The 26,528-nt window shown below is 37.4% G+C and overlaps 1 long non-coding RNA gene across 15 annotated transcripts in view; it reads right to left on the bottom strand.

Moving 5' to 3' along the window:
* LOC106508944 (uncharacterized) overlaps positions 1 to 26,528 on the bottom strand; it is a 768,001-nt gene that overhangs the window by 670,761 nt on the left and 70,712 nt on the right. For 11 of the 15 annotated variants that reach the window (XR_014807830.1, XR_014807832.1, XR_014807851.1 and 8 more), the window contains 2 exons: positions 13,935 to 14,094; positions 13,105 to 13,252 (listed from right to left, as the gene is read on the bottom strand). This is a non-coding gene — a long non-coding RNA (uncharacterized LOC106508944). Of the gene's footprint in view, positions 1 to 6,424; positions 6,684 to 12,085; positions 12,133 to 13,104; positions 13,253 to 13,934; positions 14,095 to 26,528 lie in introns of those variants that run through there. The other 4 variants (XR_014807852.1, XR_014807831.1, XR_014807842.1 and 1 more) reach the window with 2 other exon arrangements.

Raw genomic sequence — 26,528 nt, 5'->3', positions numbered from 1 at the left:
GCTTCTCTGTAAAACTTTTGATTTCTCCTTCAAATATGAATGAGAGCTTTGCTGGGTAAAATAATCTTGGTTGGAGGTTTTTTCCTTTCATCACGTTAAGTATATCATGCCCCTCCCTTCTGGCCTGCAGAGTTTCTGCTGGAAAATCTGCTGATAACCTTATCAGGTTTCCCTTGTATGTCATTTGTTTATTTTCCCTAGCTGCTTTCAGTGTTTTCTCTTTGTCTTTGATTTTGGTCAGTTTGATTAATATGTGTCTTGGGGTATTCCTCCTTGGGTTTGTTTTATATGGTACTTGTTTCACTTCCTGGATTTGAGTGAGTGGTTCCTTTCCCATGTTAGGGAAATTTTCGGCTGTTATCTCTTCTGATATTTTTTCTGTCCCTTCCTCTATCTGTTTTCCTTCTGACACCCCTATAATATGGATGTTGGTGTGTTTAACGTTGTCCCACAGTTCTCTAGACTCTCTTCATTTGTTTTCAATCTTTTTTTCTCTTTTCTATTCTGCATCCATGATTTCCACTAATCTGTCCTCCATCTTGCTTATTCGTTCTTCTGCTTCCTGTATTCTGCTTTTGGTTGCTTCTAATGAATTTTTTATTTCAGTTATTGTATTTCACATCTCACTTGTTTAAGTTTTAAATCTTGGAGTTCCTTCTGTGGCTCCTTGGTTAACAAATCCAACTAGGAACCATGAGGTTGAGGGTTCAATCCCTGGCCTTGCTTGGTGGGTTAAGGATCCAGTGTTGCTGTGAGCTGTGGTGTAGGTTGCAGACGCGACTCAGATCCCATGTTGCTGTGGCTCTGGCACAGGCCAGCAGCTACAGCTCTGATTACACCTCTATCCTAGGAACATCCATATGCCACAGAAGTAGCCCACGAAATGGCAAAAAGACAAAAAAAAAGTTTTAAAGCTTGTATTTCTTTTCTCAATATTTCCTGTAAATTATCCATTGTTGCCTCCAGTTTATTTCCAATGTCTTGCTTCATCTTCAGCATCAACAGTCTAAAGTCTTTTTCCTGGAGGCTGAAAATCTCCTGATCACTTAGATGTTTTTCTGGGGTTTTTTCTTTCTCCCTTATCTGAGTTATAGTTCTCTTTTTACTTTTATTGGTTTTTGGCATGGTGTCCTTTTTGCAGACAATAGAGTTAAAGCCTCTCTTACTTTGGTGTCTGCCCCCTTGTGGCTGAAGTTGGTACTGGGGTTTTCTGTAGGCTTCCTGATGGGAAGGGCTGGTCCCACCCACTGGTAGGTGGGGCTGATTCTAATCCCTCTGGTGGGTGGGGCTTTGTCTCTGGTTGAGATTAGAGGTGGCTATGTGCCTGGGGGGTCTTTAGGCAGCCTGTTTACTGAAGTGTGTGGCTGTGGATCCCACCTGGATTGTTGTTTGCCCTGGGGCTTCTCAGCATTGATGGGTGGGGCCAGATTTTCCCAAAATGGCCACCTCCAGAGAAATGCATGCTGATGAATATTCCCAAGAGCTTTGCTTCCAATGCCCTTTCCCCACAACAAGCCACAGTCATCCCCTCTTTTCCCAAGAGGTCCTCCAAGAACTGCAGTCAGGTCTGACCCAAAATCCTGTGGAGACTTTGCTTTGCCCTGGGACCCAGTGCGTGTGAAACTCTATGTATACCTTTTAAGAATGGGGTCCGTTTCCCCCAGTCCTGTGGATCTCCTGTACACAAGCCCCACTGGCCTTCATTGGCAGATGCTCTGGGGGCTACTTCTCCCAATGCCAGATCCCCAGGTATGGGGACTTGATGTGGGGCTCAGAACTTTCACTCTTATAGGTGAGTCTCTGTGATACAGTTACTTTCCAGTCTGTGGGGCTTCCCACCCAGGAGGTATGGGGTTGCTTATATTGTGTAATCATCCCTCCTACTTCTTGATGTGGTCTCCTCTTTGTCTTCTGGAGTAGGATATCTTTTTGAAAGTTTCCAGTACATTTGGTTGAAGATTGCTCAGCATTTGGTTGTGATTTTTAGTTTTTAGGAGAGAAGTTGAACTCCCCCATTTTCCCTTTTTTTTAGCTTTTATTTTTTGCATTCCTTTACTTTCTTTTAGTGGTCACCCTAGAGACTACATCTTTCACTAACATAAATGAATACTTTTACTAATTCTTGGATTGTGCAAGACTTTTTTTTAATGTTATTTATTGACATGTACCTTAAATCTTCATATATTTTAAAACTCACAAAACATTATTATTGTACAGCCAATATTCAATTGGATATACCTTTATATTTACCCTTTTAATTGCTTTTCATTTCTACCTGAATTATCATGTTTCTGTATTGGATTTTTTCTCTAAATTTAGTATTTCTTTTAGTGCAGATCTGCTGGAAACATTTTTCTTCCTGTTGTTTGTTTTGTTTTAATTTGTTCATTTTACCTCAAATGTCTTTATTTTATTCTTCAGTATTTGAAGGATATTTTTACTGGGTAAGGAATGCTAGGTTGGAAGATATTTTCTTTTAGAATACTATTTATTTTTTCATTGCTTTATGGCTTTGATTATTTCTCTTGAGAAATTAACTGTTAGAGTTGTCATTTTTCCTTTGAAAGTAATTTTTCCTTTTTTTTTTTTGTCCCTGTCTGCTTTTAGATTTTGTTTGTTTGTTTGTTTGCTTTTGGTTATTAGAAGCTTTATTATAATGCACTAAGTTGTGGTTTTCTTTGTATTCATATATGGGGCTTGTGATACTTCTTGTATCTATAGATTGACATCTTAGTTTGGATGAAAAATACATCATCAGTCTCTCAACAACCATTGTATCTGCTCTGTTCTCTCACCTTTTCCCTTCTGGGACTCCAAATAAACACACATTAGGTGTTTTAACTGTGTCTTATATATCTCTGGTGTTGTTTCTGTGTTTTTCTTTTCCATGCTTCAGTCTGAATATTTTCTGCTGACTAATCTTCCAATTAACTAGTTCAAACCCCCTACCTCATCATTTATGTTTTGAATATATTAATCACAGTCATTTTTAAGTCCATGTCTGATTCATCCAACACCTGGATTGCCTATGGCTATTTTTGTTTGTTTTTTCTCTAGGTTTTTCATTTTTTGAGCCTGGTCTTTGGTATGCTTAGTAATGTTTTTATTCAATAAAGCATTTTGAAGGAACAGTTGTAGGAATAAATTATCTGCTTCCACAGAGTATTTACCTATACTTCTGTCAGAAAGAATAGGGGCATTGACTTAATTCAATTATAATTGACCTATTTCAAAGCTAAATTTTAACCAGTATAATGGCTTCTTTTCTAGTTTGTCATTAGCCTTAAAATATAGTCCTCCAGGCTTCCCAAATAAAATCCTGAATGGTATATCAAGGATTTGCTCTTTAATGGGCATTAAATTGAACTTTTTTTCTTCCAGTGAATAGAAATAACTGAAAGCTCTCCTTAGATTTTTAGTCTATCAATCATAATTTTTTGTTCAGTCTCTCAACCTCTCAACTGCTCGTTCCAAATCAGTCCTCAGAAGACAAGCATTACAAAATATTGGACTAATCTCAATGCATTTATTTCTTTTGGAGATATTGGCATCAATCCTAGTTGCTTTGTAGCTCTCCAATGCCTTCAAAAAAAAACATTTTCCCATAAAATGTTTATGATTTATCCTCTATTTCTAGCTGGTGTTAGTGGGAAAGTATGTCTGATACACTCTACTTTTTTATCTGAAAGAGAGGCCTGGTCTATTTACTTGTTAAAGACTTCCAAAATATATTGATATAATAATTTATTGTCTAGTTTTTAAAGTAATAATGAAGTACTATTTTACTGTTGTCTAGAAAAAATACAGTTGTTGATGTATTTCACATATTACAAATACAATATAGTTTCATCATAGAACTTTGAAAATTAAAAAAGCATAAGTAAATAAGATCACCCATAAGCCTACCATCAAAGATAAATCCTTTTAGCCATTTGATATCTATTCATCTGTTGTTTTACTCCGCATTTTTTCCCAAAAGTGTACTATAGTATATACAGTTTTGTATTCTTCTAACTTAAAATACATTGTTGAAAGATAAATTGTTATCTATTATATTTATATCTAACAAAATATAGAAATATATTGTTGACATATAAAATTGATTAATAAAAGATATAAAACATCTTTCTATATCATTTTTCTCATGCACATATTTTGTTTTAGATAGTTATAATTTAATAAATTATTATTGGGTGATTGGTTCTCAATTTGGGATTGTTATAAGAAATATTTAGATAATTATCTTTATATATGTAAGAATTATCTAAATATAAATTCCTATAAGTGGGATTGCTATGTCAAAGAGTACAAAGACTTAAAGATTTCTGACACATGTATATAGTTAAATTGCCTTCTAGAAAAAATTATGTCAGTTGAGTCCCCTTCAAGAGTATATGAGAATGCCCATTTCCCTACACCATCTATCACTAAATAAAATCCATTTTTATCAGCAATTTGATAAATAAAAATGGGCCCTTTTGTTTGTATTTTTTTTGCTGGGAAAATCTGCTTAATAATTTAATTGTCAGTTAGGTATTAAAACTCATTTGCTAACCATACTGAATACTGTGTTACTAGCATTGAGAATTACCTTTATTCTTTAGCCACAGAATTTCCTATGGATCTGGTAATATAATAAATTATACACTGCCATCATTTGGAGATTTCTGGTTACTTATGTTTGACAACATATGCTATGTAACTGCAAAGAAAAGGCCATTTATTCAGTACCATCTCATTATCTTCTCTTCCCTAAGGATGCATCACTAATATGCATAAGTACAGTTTCCACAAATTCATGAAGGAAGCAGAGCAGTGGTACAAGAATGACAATCTTTAAATAATTTATAACCAAGTGACATCAAATCAACAAATATTTATTGAAATACTCCATCTTTTCCATCTTGATTCCTATATTAGTCTGTATTTTTGGCAGGTCACCAATAGGCAATCTTCTCCTAAAGTATTTTGGGGCTCTAAAAATTTGCAAGAGCTATCTTCAGACTCTCTTATTGCTGACTGGTATCAATCACATAAAATGATGTAAACTCATACTCTATAGTGACACAACAGGCAAAATCTTCCTCCCTGGCACTTTATGCAGTCAAATTCAGCACCAAGATAGCAGCAGTTACCAATCCCATTTCTAGTATAAGAACCAATAAGAAGACCTTAGGTTTCTCTCAGAACCCAGATAGCATGTAATGAATTCATATCTTCACAAATTTTTAAACAAATTATTTTTCATTCTTACTCTAATTTTCAAAAATGCATTATAACCAAGACACAGGGACTTAAGTCCAAATGCAGTATCATCATATGGCAATATCATTTAATTAGATTTAAAAAATTGATTCTAAATTATAAAATTATAGATGAAAATTGAGAAAGAAACTACCACAGTGTAGTGGTACCAGACAACTTAAGTTCAAATACTGCATCCACCACTTACTAGATATGTGGCCTCCACATGTTTTTTAAGACTTCTGTGTTTCATTTTATGTGTGTGTAAAACGAGCATAATAGTAAGTGCTTTAGGAGTTCCCAGCTTGCCTAGCAGTTAAGAACTCAGCGCTGTCACTGCTGTGGCTTAGGATACTGCTGTGGCTCGGATTCGATCCCTGGCCCTGGAAGTTCCACATGCCATAGGCATGGCCAAAAAAAAAAAAATAGTAAGTACTTTATAGATAGTTGCAAAGATTATATGAATGCATACAAATAAAGTCCCTAGTGCCTGGCACATAGTAAGCACCATAAATTTTGTTTGTATTATTGTTAATATCATTATTTTCAAATAATAAAAGAGACTATTCATGAGCATTTATAGAAAAAAAAAGTGATGATCATCAGGAGTCAAAATTATTCATAATGAATTACCTTTCTTTTATCTTATTCAACTACCAATTCAAAAGATGTACAATCTTGCTTATCTTTTTTTGAAATGTCGGTTTCCACATGGAAAATAAGTGAAAAGACTACTCTTGAAGTTCCCTGGTGGTATAGCAGGTTAAGGACTCGGCATTGTTATGGCTGTGGTAAGGGTCACTGTTATGGCATGAATTTGATCCCTGGCCCAGGAAAAGAAAGAAAGAAAGGAGGGGAGGGAGGAAGGAAGGGAGAGAAAGACTACTTCGTAATTAAAGATATTATTAATAGGATATAGGAAGATAAGATATTAATTCAACAATTAAACAGTCAGAAGCCTTTAACTGTAAAGCACCTTGTTTCTTTCTGACTTATGACATACGTATAAGTTATTAAAGCAGTCAGACTAGCAAGAAAATGCTCCAGCATTTCATAGAGCAAAGACCCCTCCAAGGACTCAAGACTCTAAGTGAAGACTAAGAATAGGTCGTCAATATTACACTGTAATAAAGAGCAATTGTTAACAAGAAGAAAAAATAAAGGGAAGTGATGGCATATAAAAAAGACAACTTTTTTTTTAAATCTTTTTAGGGCTACACCCATGGCATATGGAAGTTCCCAAGCTAGGGGTTGAATCAGAGCTGTAGCTGCTGGCCTGCACCACAGCCACAGCAATGCCAGATCTAAGCCACATCTGTGACCTTACTACAGCCCACGGCAACACTGGATCTTTAATCCACTGAGCAAGGCCAGGGATCGAACCTGTGTTCTCATGGATGCTAGTCAGATTCAGTTCCACTGAGCCACGACGGGAACTCCTAAAAAAGACAATATTTTACCTTCTTGCTTGCTTTACATGTTAGATCTTGTTTTTTAATGTTTTCTATAGGTTCTAGACTTATCCATATGCTAACCATACATATCCAAACCAAAATAAAATGTGAATTATTATAAACTATAAATTAAATTAATTATTCCTGAAATTTTATTTTTTATTATTAGGGTTTTTTTTTGGGGGGGGGGGTGGGTTTTTTTGGTCTTTTGTCTTTTGAGGCCCGCAGCCACGGCACATGGAGATTCCCAGGCTAGGGGTCTAATTGGAGCTGTAGCCACCGGTCTACGCCAAAGCCACAGATATGAGCCGTGTCTGCGACCTACACCACAGCTCACAGCAACTCTGGATCCTTAACCCACTGAGCAAGGCCAGGGATCGAACCTGCAACCTCATGGTTCCCAGTCGGATTCATTTCTGCTGTGCCATGACGGGAACTCCTTTATTATGAGTTTTACTCTTCATATTTATATTATATAATTACAATTTTTAAATACAAGAGTACTTGTCTAGTTGCAGAATCACCGAAGTTGGATAATTCTTATGGATGCCTGAATAAAAAAAGTGCTTGTAGGTGTTTGTATATGCACTTATTTTAAACAAAACCAGCTTTACTTCTTAAGATCCTTTAATCCGTTTCTTTAGATCCTTAATTCTCAGTAAATAGCTTCTTAGAAACAACTCTGGTCTGCACAAATATGCAAGCAGTGCCACCTAACGGCAGCTACCTATTTTAAAGAGCTCAAACAACAGAGGCTGCTGTGACATTCCAATGCCTTTCTAAAGGGAAACAAATATCACAGAAACAGGAATTATGGCTCAAGTTCTAAAAGCATCCATCACCATTATGTTCTCTTGAGAAATAAATAATCGCAAGGAAAATTTCCCTGAAACTCTTCCCTGAAACTTTCCTTCAGCCTTGTTACAGGATCCTTAATCTTTCTTGTCTTTGTCCTGTCAGTGGTTTTCATCTTGGCTACTAGCCCCTTTTATAGCCTCTTACCTGTATAAATTATTTTAAATATAACAGACTCTATTTCTACTTTTAAAAATACAAAACAGATTTAATTTGACATACCAATGTCATCAGTTACTCTTTGGTCTTTAATTAGATGATGAACTTCATATGAATTCTTTCTCATAAATTTGAAAGGAAAAAAAAGCTCAGCCATTCAATTTAATTTTGTTTCTCTCATTTCATTTAGCCACCAAGTATCTATCAGCCTACGAGGACTGTGGCATAAGCCTGGGGTGACAATAGATTCTAGAACCTTCTAAGCACATTCACACACAACTTTTTCATAAAGAAGTAAAATAGCTTCCAAAACATTCATATTTGGCACCACCTCCACACAATCTTGTTTTTTAATTTCTTCTCCTAAAAACTACTGAAGCCCAATGAAAGATTTACTGTCTCTTCCCTTTCCACTTTTCCCATTTAAGGAAGCTTATTTGGCCATGGACTCACCAATTCAGCAAAAACAATTAATAACCTAAAGCAAGATTAGATTGTGTCCTATGATATTGTCTCCATCTGTCATAAAAGAAAATTGCAAACCCAGCTTATCAGCTATCACTTTCCAGATTGTACCAATAAAGAGCAGACTTTGAAATTCAGTAAATGTTCTTACAAGCAGAGCTGGCTACATAATTTGTGAGGCCTAGTGTAAAATGAAAGCACAGAGTCCCTTGTTCAAAACACTGGAGATAAAAGTGCTATTGAAATTACTAAAATATAAAGCTTTTTCCTGTCTTCTATGGTCTTTCTCTTGACTAGTTAGGGTTTTTTTTACTTGCTACTTAATATCATTCTAAGTTAAGAAAAGTTAAAATTTAAAGTATTATTGTTATCAATTAAATTATTGTTTAAATTTTTTATTTATTATGAGTTTTACTCTTCATATTTATATTGTGCAATTACAGTTCTAGTTGCAGAATAATTGAAGCTACATAATTCATAGGTCATAGCTCATACATGGATATGTATTTCATTCTTAGCAGAAGACCACTCTTAACCAAAAGTGACACAGAAAGACATGCACAATCATTGGCTAGTCTCCCAGAGAGTCAGGGAGGGCAGGTCCTCTGCTCTAACAGTTTGATGGACCTCAAAGGCACTGCAGCTGACTGCACTCCTTGCTTTAGAAACTTAACAGGAGATCTGAGTGGCCTAGTACACTTCCTCCAACACAGTGATATAAAATACACTTTAGTGTGTATAAAATACACTTTATATGAAAAACCTCATGAAGCTCACATATAGTTTATCTTCTAATTTATATTTAAATAACATGGTCATGGTCCTGAGTGCCTCTTAGCATCATTAATGATAACTGAGACTGGTCTTCCTAGTGTCTTTGCTTTCTTGCCCCTCCTTGTGGGGGCAGGTATACTCTGGGCATCAGCCTTAGGCAAGGAAACAAAGGTCGGTTCAAGGGACCATGCTAAGTGATGGTGAGAGCATGTAAGTAATTACATATCTTTAAAATTATTTAATATGGGGCATATTTTTATGAGATAAAACTTTTACATGGCATATATACTTTTAAAAAAAACTAATCTTAAATTGTAAAAAATATGAGCCTATATTATGCAGATTTCCAGAGGTCCTAGATGGCTCCTAGATGACTGTGGAGAATTAGCCCATCAGGAAGACTTCAGTTCTGATGTCTGCTTGTCCATTTTCTTCACAGGCATCTGACTTTGCCCTCTAGGGGTTTCTTTCTTGTCCATTATCCTCCTTAAACACTTCTGAAGTGAGGCTGCGTAGCTTTCACAACCTACTTCCCAACAATATAGGTGTGCAAATTTGCAAGTTGCTTTAGAGTTAAAAAAAAAAAAATCACAGGCTTTCGCAGGTCCAATGTGTAGATCATTTTGTAATAACATCCCCTCAAAAACTTACTAGTCTTCTAGTCTTTTAGTTTTCAAGGGATAAACTAACTTCGCCAAAGATCTCATCAAAAAATTGCTTCCAGACTTAAGGGCTGACATCTTACAACCTCTGTGCTCTGCCTACAGCACCTGAAGCTACTAGAAGCCCACTGAGACTGGGGGCAAGGCAGGCAACACCCTTAATCTCATCTTCCCAGCTAGAATGTCTAACAGAGGTTACTTGAAAAAGTCTGCGGCCCTATTTTATCTCCTGCTGAAACTGACCATTCTGTAATTTCTCCTATTGGTATTACAGAATTGGTTTATGTCCTCAGCCCTGTGAGGCCCCAAATCACCAGAACCCCAAACATCTGAGATTGCCTCAGGAATAGAACCCCTCATCAGAGTTGTATTTCCCTCCATTTCTACTTGCAAACCAGCTAGTTCTAGCCTGAGCTCACCTCTTTGTTGTAGGACCTTTTAAAAGAGCTAAGAAGCCCCCAATGGATATTTATTTTTTTCCCCAGCATTTCCCCCAGAGTTATTGGCTCACTTAGCCTATAATCTGCCTATACAAATGTCAGAGGTATATTTGCCACTGTTTTGCCACAACATAAAAAAAAAAAGTGATTCCCCCCTTTACATTTAGCAGTGTCTGCATCCTTGTAACTATCAAATAAATACACCTATTTAAGTTTCTGTTATATGCAGTACTCTACTTTCACATACCAAATTTTATTAGTTAGGATATAGGCTCAGCTACATGCAGTAGAAACCTGAAATAACACACCTCTGCAAAGATAGAAGATAATTTCCTTCTCCCATTTGGCAGCAGGATAGAAGAAGGAGGGGTAAATAGTACAGCCCCTTCCTTTAAGGACATGTCTTTGGAAGTACCACATATCATTTTCCCTCAAAACTTCCAGGTGAGAACTTAACCACATGGCCATAGTTCAGTGGGAGGAATTGGGAAATGGATGGCTAGGTGCCCCACTTAAAAAAAAAAAAAAAACAAAAAACAGGGTTTTCCTACAGAGGGAAACAGAAGAGAAATCAGGGACAACCAGTCTCCTCTACTACTCTTCCCCAAGTCCTGCCCCCTGTTCAATGGAAGATGCCCAAACTCATTCTCCTAAGACAGAATTACCCCCATAATCCACTTCATTAAGACTGATGATGAATCCTTAGCACCTGTACAAAATCAGCTCCTCTATGTCCTGACTTTCAAGGTTCCTTAATCTACCTCCTTCAAAGCCAAGCTCAAATCTCATCTTTTTCATAAAATCTCAGGCTGCTCCAGCCTGATCCCTCCATTTTCTGCACTCACAGTGATGCAGTTTAGCATTTGATTGTTCTCTACTTCTTAGAATGAATGTTTTTTCCAAAGAGAATGATCTTGTGCTCATTACAAGAAAGTTTTATGAGCTATCATCCTTTTTTGCCACACAATATATATTAAAGTGTTAATAGTCGAGAGGGCTTAACAAAAATGATTGATGGATCAAAATCCTAAGTCATTAAACACACGAGAATCATAAGGGCAATAACTTAAAAGTGCAGTGAAGAAGCTTTATTTTTTCTGATGCCATGGTTTGATAAATATACTGTTTGAGGTTGGATTCCTCTAACAAGTACATTTCTACGTGTTCACAAAGACACTATTTTTTTAAAAAACAGGGAGTTCCCGTCGTGGCGCAGTGGTTAACGAATCTGACTAGGAACCATGAGGTTGCGGATTCGGTCCCTGCCCTTGCTCAGTGGGTTAATGATCCGGCGTTGCCGTGAGCTGTGGTGTAGGTCGCAGACGCGGCTCGGATCCCGAGTTGCTGTGGCTCTGGCGTAGGCTGGTGGCTACAGCTCCGATTCAACCCCTAGCCTGGGAACCTCCATATGCCGCGGGAGCGGCCCAAGAAATAGCAACAACAACAACAACAAAAAAGACAAAAAGACAAAAGACAAAAAAAAAAAAAAAAAAACAACAAAACAAAACATGCATTTCTTCTCTTTCCAAAACATGCATTTCTTCTCTTTCCTAATAGTTTTGTAAAAAAAAATTAACAATAAATGCTATATAATATAAATAGGGAAATAAAATTGTCTATAATCTCTATAAGAATAGATTATGCCTAGTAATACTAAAGTATATACTTCAATGAAAGACATGACTCAAACATATGTCAATGAGAATTACATGCACAGAGTTTGAATTGTCAGAAAACCATTAAAAGTATTGTCTTAAATGGCTTTAACGATCCTTCCTATTTGTATCTGACAGGACTTCATAAAGCCTGCCAGCTTTCTTCCCTCTATACTGTTCTTACGAAGACATACAGTTATGCTGATTTTATGCTTCCAGGGTTTATGGTAGACAAATGCTTGGCCTTCAGAGGGATAGTGACATATCATATCATCCACAGTCATAAAACAAAGCATATGGTATTTTATGTTTCATTTTTCTACTCTATGGGTTATAAGCATCAAAACATAAATTTTCAAGAAAAAAAGGATACATACCTACTATAAACTTGCATGTTTCAATATATTTTATGGTCTTCATATTTCTAGGTATGAGACAATAAGATATATTCTCTTGACTTTCAAATAAAATACCAAAAAAATACATTTTCCTTTTAGAATGTTAATCATTAAGTTATATCTATCCCTTCTTATCTACATCACAGAGTTATGATGAAAATAAATGGAGAAATAAATCTTAAAAAATGTCAAGCTCTTGGAAGGAATAGAATCATATAAAGGTGAAGTGCTATTTTACTTACAACTTCAAGATTTATTTTTAAATAGAAGTCACCCTACCATTGCATTGTATATATAGATATTTCTCGGAATCATTACTTTCCATATCAATAAAAATCAAACCATTGATTGCTTCACTTTTCTCTGTATGGGGTTTTTAGATCCAAAGGATTGCACTGAAATGATCTTTTCTCTGTACTGAAAAATAGTGCATTCCACTGAGAATGAATGACTGCCCACTTTTTTCAAAGGGGGAACTTATAGACATGAAGGTTATTCATGAAAAACTCAGAAAGAAATCCACTCATAATGGGAAAAAGAATTACAAAATGACAATAGATATCGCATAATACCAAGAAGAGGTACTATCCTGATAAATAGCTCCATTCCATCATTTTCCACTTATCAAACTGCTATTGCTAACTTAATATTTTCCTTATTGGCACTAGCAGTATTTGAAGCCCAGAGAAAGAACAGATCCTTCAGCAAAATGTGAATAATTATTAAATCCAAGTACATGGATCTTTGTTTAATCACTCACTTTTCTGTAGTTTTCTAAATTGTCATAATAAAAAGTTGCATTATCCCAAGGTTTTAATCCCTTCCATTTTAACAGCTAATAGCTCCTTGTTGGCCAGAATTAGGACCAGGAAAACAGTTCGCTTTATCACTCTTACATCTTTTAAAAATGAATTGTCAAAGTAATGTCTGATTTTACCTGAATAATCCAACTAATAGAGGTCCAGACAAGGAAAAGCCCTGCCTTCATTATCTCTTACCTCTGTGCAATTTCTGTGATCTATTTGAAGAATACTTCACACGTGTTCATTTGCCCAAGCAGTCTCTGATACTCTCCAACAATATCATTTATGTCCAATTCCCAAAGGGATTTCCTGAGTACTTCAGCTTGTAGGTTCATAGATTTCTCTACAAGAATATAACATTTTTCATAGGTATTGTGTTGCTTCCTACCTTATTAAGAAAACTTTTTTTTCTTTTGATAGTCATATAGAAGAAAAAGACTGGCAAAACAGAAGTTTTATCAAGTGAGTTCCACTGGCCTCCCAAGGAGTACCCTACCCCTCAGATTAATCTTAAAAATAATTTTAAGCAACACCTAATATTTGTTCCTTATTTTCCTAGCCCGGAGCTAAGCACTGTAATTGCATCTCCTCATTTAATTCTCATAATAGTGATACTTAAATTTTCAGTACCTGGGGAGAAAATCCACCTGTTTCTCAGAGAACAGGCATTTGAGACATTACTGTGTTCTTACAAAACACAGAAATTTACAGTGGTGTCGGCCTTAGTCATCAGGTTTTATTTAAGGTGACTTTCCTGCACATTCAAAACCTTTTCATTTCCATTTCCTCTTTGAGCCCTGTGTTTCTGGGCTCCATGACTACACTCTTGTGACCAGAAGCCTGAGTCCAAAACTGCAGCCTCTGCCTCAGGAAAGGAAATTGCATAAGCCTGTGGAATCTACCTCCTTACATTTGCTTAGGCTGCATAGTCACCCTCCACAGATTTCTATTGCTTATCTTATTCACTGCGATTCTCTAACAAATCCCCTTATTAACACCTTCCACCTTGGGCTGTAGCCACTTACCTTCTATACATAGAAGCAAACACAGACTTCAGTCTCACAAGGATGTCTTCATGAAGTTTCATTGTGGTTAGTTCCTTGAATTCTTTTTTACCTCATGATTCTATAGTTTCTCCAAGGTTGATTTGGAGGAAGAAGCCAACCACCCTGGCTTGTTCATCACCTTAAGAACCAGAAACTCTGATGTTACTTATTTGTTTACTTAGCCCTACACTTATGGATAAAAATACTATTTGTATTAAATTCCAAAGTCATGATCATAGCTTATGTAATTGATAAACCCAGCATCAACTAATGTGATGGGAAGAATATCCCCTACAAGACTGTTCCACAAGATACACACGACGGAAGCTGTCAGGGGCATGATGTGCCCTTGGCCCAGAATGACTTGAAAACAACCTGAAAAGGAACAGATATCAAACTCTATCTTCTCCACCTACCTCAGGCTGTTAGAAACACATATCAGTGCTCTAAGCCACTCATGAAACTTAGTTGTAGTTTTAGGTCCTATCATGTACTTTTACAGAATAAGTATCATATAAATTTTCTGGGCCTTAATATCTAAAAGTCCTAAAGACTGAAAGAAGAAAAACACTCTTCTCCTTTGCATCAGCTGCACCTACTTCCTAAGCCTTCCAGGGCTTGCTGTCATCTGATGAGGCTCCACTTGGCCCAAGCACATTGCTAAAACAAGAGCCTATATGGTTCAAAACATTATATTTAGAATGGATGAGTGATGAAGTCTTACTGTATAACACAGGAAACTATACACAATCTCTTGGGAAAGACCATGATGGAAGGTAATATAAGAAAAGGAATGTATATATCTGTATGAGTGGGTCTCTTTGCTGTACAGAAAACATTGGCAAATCATTATAAATCAACTATAATAAAAACAATTAAGCTGCATCAGCTGTGCGCCATTAGGCCTGAGACTCCATTACTTTGGTGTGGTCAGAGTTTAATGAGCCACCTCCCTCTACCTCATTGCCATTACTCCAACCCCATCTCCTCCCCCGCCACCTGCTGCTCTGGACTTGCTGAGCTCTGCACTGCATGCACTCCTTGCCTCTCACAAGCCCTCGGCAACCACGGACCTTTTTACTGTCTCCAGTTTGGCTTATTCCCAAGGTCACATAGTTGTAATCATAAAATATATAGTCTATTCAGATTGACTTAAGAATATGCATTTAGGGAGTTCCCGTCATGGCGCAGTGGTTAACGAATCCGACTAGGAACCATGAGGTTGCGGGTTCGGTCCCTGCCCTTGCTCAGTGGGTTAACGATCCGGCGTTGCCGTGAGCTGTGGTGTAGGTTGCAGACGCGGCTCGGATCCTGTGTTGCTGTGCCTCTGGCGTAGGCCGGTGGCTACAGCTCCGATTCAACCCCTAGCCTGGGAACCTCCATATGCCGCGGGAGCGGCCCAAGAAATAGCAACAACAACAACAACAAAAGACAAAAAGACAAAAGACAAAAAAAAAAAAAAAGAATATGCATTTAGGTTTCCTCCATGTCTTTTCATGGCTTGATAGCTCTTTTCTTGTATCACTAAATAATATTCCACTTTACAGATGTACCATTAATCTATTGAAGTACCTCTTGGTTGCTTTCAGTTTTCTGAAGAAAGCTATGATAAACATGCATATACCGGCTTAAGGGTAAATACTTAGAGGAACAGTTGTTGGATCATATGGTAAGTCTATATTTAGCTTTGTAAAGAACTGCCAAAAGGTTTTCCAAAGATGCTGTACCATTTTCATCCCCACCAGCAATGAATGAGATTTTCTGTTGCTTCATATCCTCATCAGTATTTGGTGTTGTCAGTGTTTTAGATTTTACCCAGGAATCAATTTTTAAAAATTAGAACAAATGAATTTAATAAGATTGACTCAACATTGGTATAAAACAATAAATTGTGTTTATATATACTAGCAACAAATAATTGAAAATATTTTAAATACTATTAACAAAAACTTGAAATATACTTAAGAATAAATTTAATAAAAGAGATGTGAAACCTCTACACTGAAAACTAAAATCCATGCCCCAAAAGAATTTAAGGAAAACCCCCCAAAATGGAGAAATATGCCATATTTACAGCATAGCAATATTATTAAAATATGCATACTTCCCTGAATTGATCTATATATCAAATTCAGTCCCAATCAATATCCCAGGAGAATTTTTAAAAGAAATTGACAAACATTCTGAAATTTGCATGTAAATTCAAAGAATCTGGAATATTCAAAACATCTTTGAAAAAGAACAAAGTTGTGAGATTTACACTCCCTGATTCCAAAGTTTACTTTAGAGTTATAGTAGTCATTACAGTGTGTGATCTTGGCCTAAAGGTAGACAAGTAAATCAGTGGAACAGAAAAGAGTTCAGCCATAAACCACATGGATATAGTCAATTAATTTCAACAGAGATACCAGGCAACTCAATGAAGAAAGAAAGGTCATTTTAATAAATGGTACTGGGACAGCTAAATTGCCACAAGAAAAAAAAAAAAAAAAAGAACTTTGGCCATCAGCTCACACCATGCTCAAAAAAGTAGGATAATATCTTTACGATTTTGAAACAAATTTTTCTCAGATCAGACCCCCAAAAAATAACTGACAAATAAATTCTATTTCATCAAAATTAAAAAATTGATATCTAAAAAACACCATTACCAAAATGGAAAGAATAAAAATAGGGGGGAAAAAATCTTTCCAAAACATACTTCTAATGCAGGACTGGTAGCAAGACTATATAAAGGATTCTATATCAATCGGGGTTTGAGCTAAGCAACAGAAGCCCTAGATGTGTGTGCATTGGTGGGGACAGGGGGAATAGAGAGAGAGAAAGAGAGAAAGATTTTATTATATGAAGTTGACCTCATGAAGTTATGGGAGACTGTCTCTGTAAAACTGCTGCCTCTGCACTAGAACCTGAGATCAGCAGATAAAGCTGCTGGGAAGGAAACTCAAGTATGAAATAAAAGAAGTCAAATGAACCTGCAAGGTTGGCTTAGAACACCAAGGATAGGCTGGAACTCTAGTCAGTCTCTCACCACCTTCAAGCTTCCAACTTAAGTGACTTGAGAGATATAAAATTTTGATGGAGCTACTGGCATAGAAAAGAAACTTACTGTCTTAGTTCTAGAGACTAGAAAGTCTGAGATCAAGGCGCTAGCAGGGTTGGCTTTTCCTGAGGCCTGAGAAACTGTCCTATGCCTTTAGCTTCCTAACTTCCTAGTTTCTGCTGATTTGTTGACAATCTTTGGCGTTCCTTGGCTTTTACTAAGTAGGTCTAATCTCTTCCTTCATGTTCACAAGGCATTCTACCTGCACGTGTCCGTCTTTGTACCCAAATTCTCTCTTTTTATGAGAACACCAGTTATGCTGGATTAGGGCCCACTCCCAAAACCTCATTTTAACTTGATTACTCCTAGAAAGAATTTATGTCCAAGTAAAGCCATATTCTGAGTTCCTAAGGGTTAGGACTCCAATTAATCTTTTTTGTGGGGTTATGATTCAACCAATAACAGAAAAGACAAACATGCACCTGGGTTAAGTTCAATGTAAGGATGATTCTGGCTGGACAAGAGGAACTACCAGCTGCTACCTCTTGACAAAAGGGTGATCAGAAGATAAGCAGTAACATGTGTGAGCTGCAGAAGCACTACCTGCCTTGTTCCAGCCTTCCGTGAATAAAAGACAATGGCTGCTGCTTCACATCTGCATTTCAAATCCCATGCAGATTTTCTCTTGGCCCACAATAACCAGAAATATACAGGGAAGGGAACCTTGGGAAAAGCAATTCCAGTTTAGGTAAGTGGATATAACCCAAATCCACAAACTCATAAACTCATACAACTCAATACAGATAGAATGTGATTTTTAAAGATGGATAAAATGTTTGAATAGAACCTTTACAAATATAAGTTATATGAATAGCCAGTGAAACACATGGAAATGAATTCCCCTTACTAGTCTTCAGGAAAATGAAAATTAAAATCATAATGAGATAACCACTGAATGACGAATATTAAAACAAAAAACTGGGAATGGCAAATGTTGATGGGATGAGTTTTTAAGTCTATTTCATCTTGAAATGCATGCAAATATTTTGTCCAGCCAATATCTTAAATTATATGATTAGAGTAATTCATGATATTAGTGTGTTTTTATATCTTACTCTCTACCAAATAAAGTGAGTACAGCAGTGCAGCAGGCAGAATACTGCTCTCCTCAAATGTCCACCGTAATCCCCAGAACCTGTGTGAATATGTTAGGTTACCTGGCAAAGGGGAATTGAGGTTGCAGAGAGAAATAACATTGCTAATCAGCTGATGTTAAAATAGAAAAATTATCCTGAATTACCCATCCAGTTAGATCCAATGTAATCACAAGGGACTTTTTTTTTTTTTTGCCTTTTGGGCTGCACTCACGGCATATAAAAGTTTCCAGACTAGGTGTGGAATCAGAGCTACAGCTGCTGGCCTACACCACAGCCACAGAAACGAGGGGTCAGAACCACATCCTCAACCTACACCACTGAGCAAGAGCAGGGATCAAACCCACATCCTCATGGATGCTAGTCGGATTCATTTCCACTGTGCCACAACCGGAATTCCCACGAGGGTCTTTAAAAGGGGAAGAAGGAGGCACAAGAGTGAGGGTAAGAGAAAGAGATATAATGACAAAAGCAGGTTTAGAGAGATGAAACATTCATAGGTTTGAAGATGCAGAAATGCAGCCACAAGCCAATGAATCTGAGAAGCCTCAGAAGCTGGAAAAGATAAGGAAATGGATTCTCCCCTAGAGTCACCTGAAAAGGACACACACAGCCCTACCATTATTCTGATTTCAGCTTCTCAAGACCTATGCTGGATTTTTGACCTACAAAATTATAAGATAATGCATTTATGTTTTGAATCCATTAAGTTTGTGGTAATTTGTGATAGCAGCCATAGAAAACTTACATAAGTAGATACCATTATTCTCATTTTACATACAATAAAGCAGAGAAATCAAGTGTGAGGCTATCACTAGCTAGTGACAGAGTCCAGACTGGACCTTATGTCTTATGGCTTGGCTTCAGGGTTCCTTCCACAGTGCCAGCCAGCCTTCTCTCTGTGTGAGATTAATGTCAACACAAGACCCAAAGAAATTAAAGTGAGACTCAGACTTGTAACAAGTTGTGTGTTTTCGATTAGGAAGTCCTACATATTTTCACTCTCAAAACTGCACGGATTTGAAATGAAAAAATATAACACAACAGTATTTTAATTAGTCTTGCTTTGTCCAAAGATATATCAGTGACATAACCTGCAGAGTGAAACCAAAAATGTCAGTGTTAAGTATTTAATCCAAGACCTACAAGACACTAGAACTAACCACACAGATCGAAAAAATATTAAACAATTCTAAAAAATTTATGTAAATGAGCCTCCCCTAGCTTAGTGCCAGGGGTCTCAGTTTTTAAGAAATCAAATAAATGACCCTGACCTTTTTCAGGAATTTAAAAATGATTTAAAGAAGTAAATTGTTCTATTTGACAGTTGGTCAATTGTCAGAGTTAATACAGCCCTTAGAGAAACTGTCTTAACACATTAAATTATGAAGTAATATAGAATGTACCCCAGGGCTTCTTCTTATTCTTGACAGATTAAATAACTAGTTTAGAGGTAAATTAATATTCAGGAGAACATGGTAACTCTACATTTCCCGACTCCACGGGGCATCACTCACATGAAAGACGTGAGTGGTGACCCCTAGAATTGACCATTACAGTGTCCCTGACAGTGCAAGGATTTAAAAAGAATTTTTAGGAGTTCCTACTGTGGCACAGTGGAAACAAATTCGACTAGGAACCATGAGGTTGGGGGTTCGATCCCTGGCTTCACTCAGTGGGTTAAGGATCCACTGTTGCCATGAGCTGTGGTATAGGTTGCAGACACAGCTTGGATCTTGTGTTGCTGTGGCTGTGGTGTAGGCTGGCAGCTGTAGCTCCAATTTGACCCCTAGCCTGGGAACTTCCATATGCCACGAGTGTGGCCCTAAAAAGCAAAAAAGAAAAATAAATAAATAATTAAATAAAGATAAAAATTATTTTTAGGACTGTATACTATTCTGCCTGTCATACTCATAAACTCTGTCCTTGTCCAAAGATGGGAAAGGTAATCGTTAAGCACTGCAATTGATGGAAGAAGGGCAAGTCAGCATGAAATTCTACCTCAAATATATTCCTTTGAATTTAGGCTTTTTTCCTAACCCCAAACATCTCTTATTACTTTTACTATTATTAACACACAAACACTACCCATTTGTGGTAGAAAAATTTTAAAACACAAAGGAAAAAATCCATAATTCTATCAATTTAAGAGGACTTTTCGAGGCTTCTTTAGATCATATACACAAAATCACCCACACTGGATCCTTACCTTAGGAGGTGTGGCTCCTGTGGTCACTGAGTAATGAAGACTAGAAGATGCTATACATAGAGGCCTCAGAAGGCAGGACATGACAGCACCACCAGCCTCACATGATGTAGTTTTTGACCATGACATACATGTATCTCCAGAAACCACTTCCCACAGGATAGTATCTCCCAATCTTCCCAAGTTTGCCCACACTACCCTCACCACTATATCTCTGTGATTTATATTACATGACAGGGGTAGGATCTTTATCAAAGAAATGAAGCAAGTCAGAAAACTTTATCCCCAATTTGAAGATGCTTGTGTTTGAACATCACCTCTGTTTTCTTCTGAGCACTGATGTTTAGCATCTTTCCCAAAACACTAAAGCCAGGCTTTAATGACAACTCAATACCTAGAAGACAGCAGGGATTCTGCCCCATGACCAGGACCAGTACAATGGATATAAACAAATATTAAATAAAGACCACATATTGATTTGGAGAAGATAAAAAGTCTTCTTAAACAATAAGAAAAGGTAGGATTTCACTGGGTGGTCCAGTGATAGAGAAATGATATCACAATTCTGTATGACAAAGACCTTAAAAAATATTTAAATCTGAAAATTCATGAAGAAATGGAGGAAGACAGAAAAATCCCCCAATCAGAGCTGATTATTGTTTTTTTAACATCATAAAATATATTTTGTTAAAAGCTCAAGAACTAAAATATATAATGACTATTTTTCCATGTTAATATAATTCTCCAACATGAGTATTAATAGTCTAATCCATAAGTAGCCTACAACTTATTCAGCCAGTCCCGCCACTGAATACTTAAAGCTTTCCCAGTTTTCGCTATTATAGGCAGAACTGCAATAAGCACAACTATATGTAAGTCTTCACATACCCTCATTATTTTATGAATTTCTGAGCTAAGGAGTATATGCACATTGTAAGAGTTGCATTACATACTGCATATATTATTTTATATTTCATACTGACCTCCCCAAATCAGTATATTCCTTCCAGTATTGTATGAGAATATTTGCCTCCCCACAACTTTCCCATAATAAGCTATTATGCTAATTCTGAATTTTTAGCTAATTTGTTAAGTATAGGATGGTATCCCCTTATTTTGTCCACAGATCATAGTTTGCCAACTCCTGGTCTAATGGATTCAGAGATGCACCTGCAGAAGAAAAACTACTAGGCTGTGAAGATGCAAGCTATGAGACAATGAAGCACTAAGGATTTAGAAGAGGGTGGAGCTACCACAGGAACATAGGGCCTGTCAGAAGGTAAGAAACCTGCCAGAGGGTAACAGACCCCACCTGGTCTGCACAAATGTCCCAGCCAGGTAGGAAGATAGCTACCTGAAGATGTGGCTGCAGCTGCCACATCCACTAGACAACAGGCAGGAGCTGGTTCTTGAGGGCCCCTAAAGTTAGCCCCACTGGCCATCTGTACACTGAGCCACTGACCTTCCCGATGATTACAATGGAGTGAGGGCTGAGCCTGGAAAGGTAGTACCTTCTTGTCACCACCTCCTCAACAGGGTCCTTCCAGCACTCTGTATTTACAGACCAACATCAAGACAGCTGCCAAAGGAGAAATGTTTACAGGGCACAGAATGGTAGACTGAGCCTAAGAGACAGTATACTTAAAACTGGTGTGTAGGTATTATATTTCTGAGTGAATCAACTTGATTCAAAGGTAAAGCTTTAAAAACACATGTCCTTTTAATCTAAATATTAATAGTCTTAGCAGGACTTTTGATAGACTATTAGATTTACTAGTAAGTGCCCAGATTACCAATTGTGGTAAATTGATTGTACAAATGATCTCAATTCTTTACTCCTCCCTTTATCTACATCTTTTACCATGTGTCTTTGCAGGTTTGCTCCCTAAAATGGCAGAATCCATTTCCTTATCACTTGAATCTAGGCTGGTCTTGCAACTTGCTTAAGCCAATGGCATATTAACAGATGTGACTCAAGCCCTCCGCCTCTTGCCCTCTGCCACTGCCATGAAAACATGTCCACACTGGCCTACTAGAGGACATTAGACACATGGAATGAAGCCAGGCCAGCTGATAGGATAAGAATGTCTGTAATGTGAGAAAAAGGAACGCATGTGTGTATGTGTGACAAGGTCAACTTGCTGTACAGGAGAAAACTGACAGAACACTGTAAACCAGCTATACTGGAAAAAATAAAAATCATTAAAAAAAAAAAAGAAGAATATCTGTACCAACCAATAGCCTACAGATGTCTTGTCATGGGAGCAAGACCAACCAAGAACAACAGAGTTGCCTGGCTGTCCTGTGTAGCTGGCCACAGACACATGAGCAAGCCTTGGAAAGCCCAGCCTAGGCAGGGAACACCACAGATTTATACATTAAATACATGCTAATTGTTGCAAAATACTGGGGATTTTTGTTTGTTTGTTTGTTTGTTGTATAAGCATTATGGTGATGACAAATAACTGATATTCTGCCTTTCTATATATTAACAGCAGAGATCAACATGAGTTGTACATCCAATAAGTATATGGATAGTTGACATTTCACTACAAATTTTAATATCAGTCCTATTGTCCCACATTAAAAACATCCAACCTCTGCTTTAAAGTGATGAGCAGGTGTATTTTAAGGCAGGGTGAAAGTTTTTGCAGGAGCCATCTTTGGAGTTGCTAGGCATGAGAGTGAGTAAACTGCTATAGGCTCTATTGCAGATAAAAGAACCCAGTGTCCGGGTTAAAGGTGGGCTTCCTTTCCTCCTTAGTCACCCCCAGTTGACAACCCCTTGGCATATACATACAGACACCCAAACTCACCTTCTCAATCTGAAAACATCACCCTAACATAAAACCCATGTAAAACAGTGAATATAAAAACTTGTTTTCTTCAACCCATTCCTACTAGGCCATTTGAGGAGTCTCCCTTCAATAGGGTACCTCTTTCCACAGGTACTCAAGATCCTCAAGCCCACTTTGCAGCCTCCTGTGGCCTCCCACCCTCCATCCCTTTCCTGGTCCTAGTTTCTCTCCATATTTCAATATATCAGACCTGCTCTCAGCTGTAAGCATCTATAGAATTCATACCCATGGAGGTTACAGTGACTGTTATCACATCAGTGACTGGATCTTACCAGGAAGAGGATATAAGTGTACAAGATGGAATGACAGACAACAGTAGTGAAATAGGGAGGAAGATGAGTAAACACCTGGAGGATTAGGATACTTCCCTGGCATCCTGGGCAAACACAGCCAGAGGAAGAGCTGGCTTCAAGAGCATGAGACCTATTCAGTCACACAGACCCTACCCTTAGGAGAGGCCCAGGCTTGGTATAATGCTCTGCTCTAATTCTTCCAATGAGCTCTGCCTTTTTTTTTTTTTTTTTTTTTTTTTGCATTTTAGGGCCACACTAGTGGCATATGGAGGTTCCCAGGCTAGGGGTCAAATTGGAGCTACAGCTGCCGGCCTACACCACAGCCACAGCAACATGGGATCTGAGACCTGTCTGCGACCTACACCACAGCTCATGGGAGAGAGAGAGGCCAGGGATCGAACCTGCATCCTCATGGATACTAGTTGGATTCATTACCACTGCACTCAATGGGAACTCCGAGTTCTGCATTTTTATTTTTCACAAGACCTGCACGTTATGTAGCTGGATACATCATGAGGTAACAGGCTGGTCTGCTCCTCATCAGATATGTTCCATCTTGTACAGGATTTATGTATGGAAATCATTTCATGTACAGTCTTCCAGGTGCTAGTGATCCAATAAGCCACTAAAGTCTAATTCTCTGGTAATTTAAACCTCAATTTTTTCTGCTTCTCCATAATCGGCTATATAATAGTATGTACACTCTTTTAAAAAGGCTCAAAATGGAATATTGGTAAAGGTCTGAAAATGGTCTTTGATAGGATAGCTTTGATCTCCTCCCAAATAGAAGACATTTACCATTAATACTACAGCACTATGCTAGTTGTATGGTAGGGACTGCTGTATAAATCCTTATCTTTCTTGCCTTATTTTCACATTCTTTTCTATGGCAGAGAAGATGCAGATTTAAAATGCGGTTTTACCCTACTGCTAATTGTGTACTATTTATTAAAACTACATTGTATATAAGGTATGTAAAGAACACATAAAAATGGCCTTTTGCTGGAGTTCCCCTTGTGGCTCAGCAGGTTAAGAACCCAACTAGTATCCATGAGGACACAGGTTCAATCCCTGGCCTTGCTGCAAGCTACAGTGTAGGTTGCAGATGCAGCTTGGATCCCACATTGCTGTGGTTGTGGCGCACGCCTCAGCTGAAGCTCTGATTCAACCCCTAGGCCAGGAACTTCCATATGCTGCAAGTGTGGCCATAAATAGAAAGAAAAAAAAAAGAGGCCTCTTGCTAAAATAGCTTTTTCCAATTATAGACATATCTCAGAGATATCACAGGTTTGGTTCCATACCACTACAATAAAGGTAGTCATACAAATTTTTTGATTTCCCAGTGCATGTAAAAGTCATGAATACACCCATTAAAGTTTTATCATGTAATTACAGCAACTCAGTCACATCTTTAGGCTCCACTTATAATTCTAGTTCTCTCATTATTTCCACCACGTCTGTAGTTACTTCCTCCACTGAAAGCTTAAAGCCCTCAAAGTCATCCATGAGAATTGGAATCAGCTTCTTTCAAACTACTATTAAAGTTGATATTTTGACCTCTTCCCATGAATCAGGAATGTTCTTCATGGCATTTAGAATGGTGAATCCTTTCCAAGCTTTCAATTTAGTTTACCTGGATCCATCAGAGGAAACACTATCTATGGCAGCTATATCACAAAATATATTTCTTAAATAATAAGATCTGAAAGGCATAATCACTCCCTGATCCATGGGTCATTAATTATTAGCAAGCATGAAGAAAAACATTAATTTCATTGCACATCTCCTTCAGTACTCTTGGGTCACCATATGCATTGTCAATGAGCAGTATATTTTGAAAGGAATCTTTTTTTCTGAGCAGTAGGTCTCAACAATGAGCTTAAAATATTCAATAAACCATGTTATAAACAGATATGCTGTCATCTAGGCTTTGTTGTCCCACTTAGAAAGCACAGACAGAGTATATTTAGGATAATTCCTAAGGGCTCTAGGACATTTGGAATGGTTAATGAGCACTGGCTTCAACTTAAAGTCACCAACTGCATTTGACTCTAATAACTAATTAAACTTAAAAGCCTTTGAACAGCAAAAGAAGCCATAAATAAAACAAAATGACAATCCATGGGATGGGAGAAAATATTTGCAAATGATGCAAATGACAAGGGATTAATTTCCAAAATATACAAACAGATCATACAGCTCAATATCAAAAAAAAAACCCAACCCAATTAAAAAATGAAGGGATGATCTAAAGAGACATTTCTCCAAAGAAGACAGACAGATGGCCAATAGGCAAATTAAAATATTCTCAACATCACTAATTATTAAAGAAATGAAAATCAAAATCATAATGAGGTATCACCTCACACTGCTCAGAATGGCCAGCATCAAAAAATCTAAAAACAATAAATGGTGGAAAGGGTATAGAGAAAAAGGAACCCTCCTACACTGTTGGTGGAAATGTAAATTGGTATGGCCACTATGGAAAAGAGTACGGAAATTCCTTAAAAAATTAAAAAGAGGAATTCCCTGGTGGCTCAGTGGGTTAAGGATCTGGCATTGTCCCTGCTGTGGCACAGATTTGATCTTTGGGCCTGGAAATTCTGCATGCCACAGCCACAGCACCCCCAACCACCCCTGGGAAAAAAAAAAAAAAACACACTAAAAATAGAGTTTCCTTATGATCTCGCAGTCCTACTCCTGGGCATACATCTAGACAAAATCCTAATTCAAAAAATACATGCACCTCAATGTTCATAGATGCAGTATTTACAATAGCCAAGATATGAAAGCAACCTAAATGTCCATCGGGATGCTATTCAGCCATCAAAAACAATGAAATAATGCCATTTGCAGCAACATGGATGGAACTAGAGACTCTCATACTAAGTGAAGTAAGTCAAACAGAAAAAGACAAATATCATTATATCAATTTTTGGGTTTTTTTTTTTTTTTTTTTTTTTTTTTGGCTTTTCTAGGGCTGCACTCACAGCATATCGAGGCTCCCAGGCTAGGGGTC

This window comes from Sus scrofa, chromosome 1 (assembly GCF_054392235.1).
Source record: "Sus scrofa isolate SSC_HxYL_T2T_F1_AM1 chromosome 1, Sscrofa_HxYL_maternal_Yorkshire_Landrace_v2.0, whole genome shotgun sequence".
NCBI classification, from domain to species: Eukaryota; Metazoa; Chordata; class Mammalia; order Artiodactyla; family Suidae; genus Sus; species Sus scrofa.
Note: the sequence above shows the minus strand (reverse complement) of the source record. Positions and strands in the feature narration are given on the sequence as shown.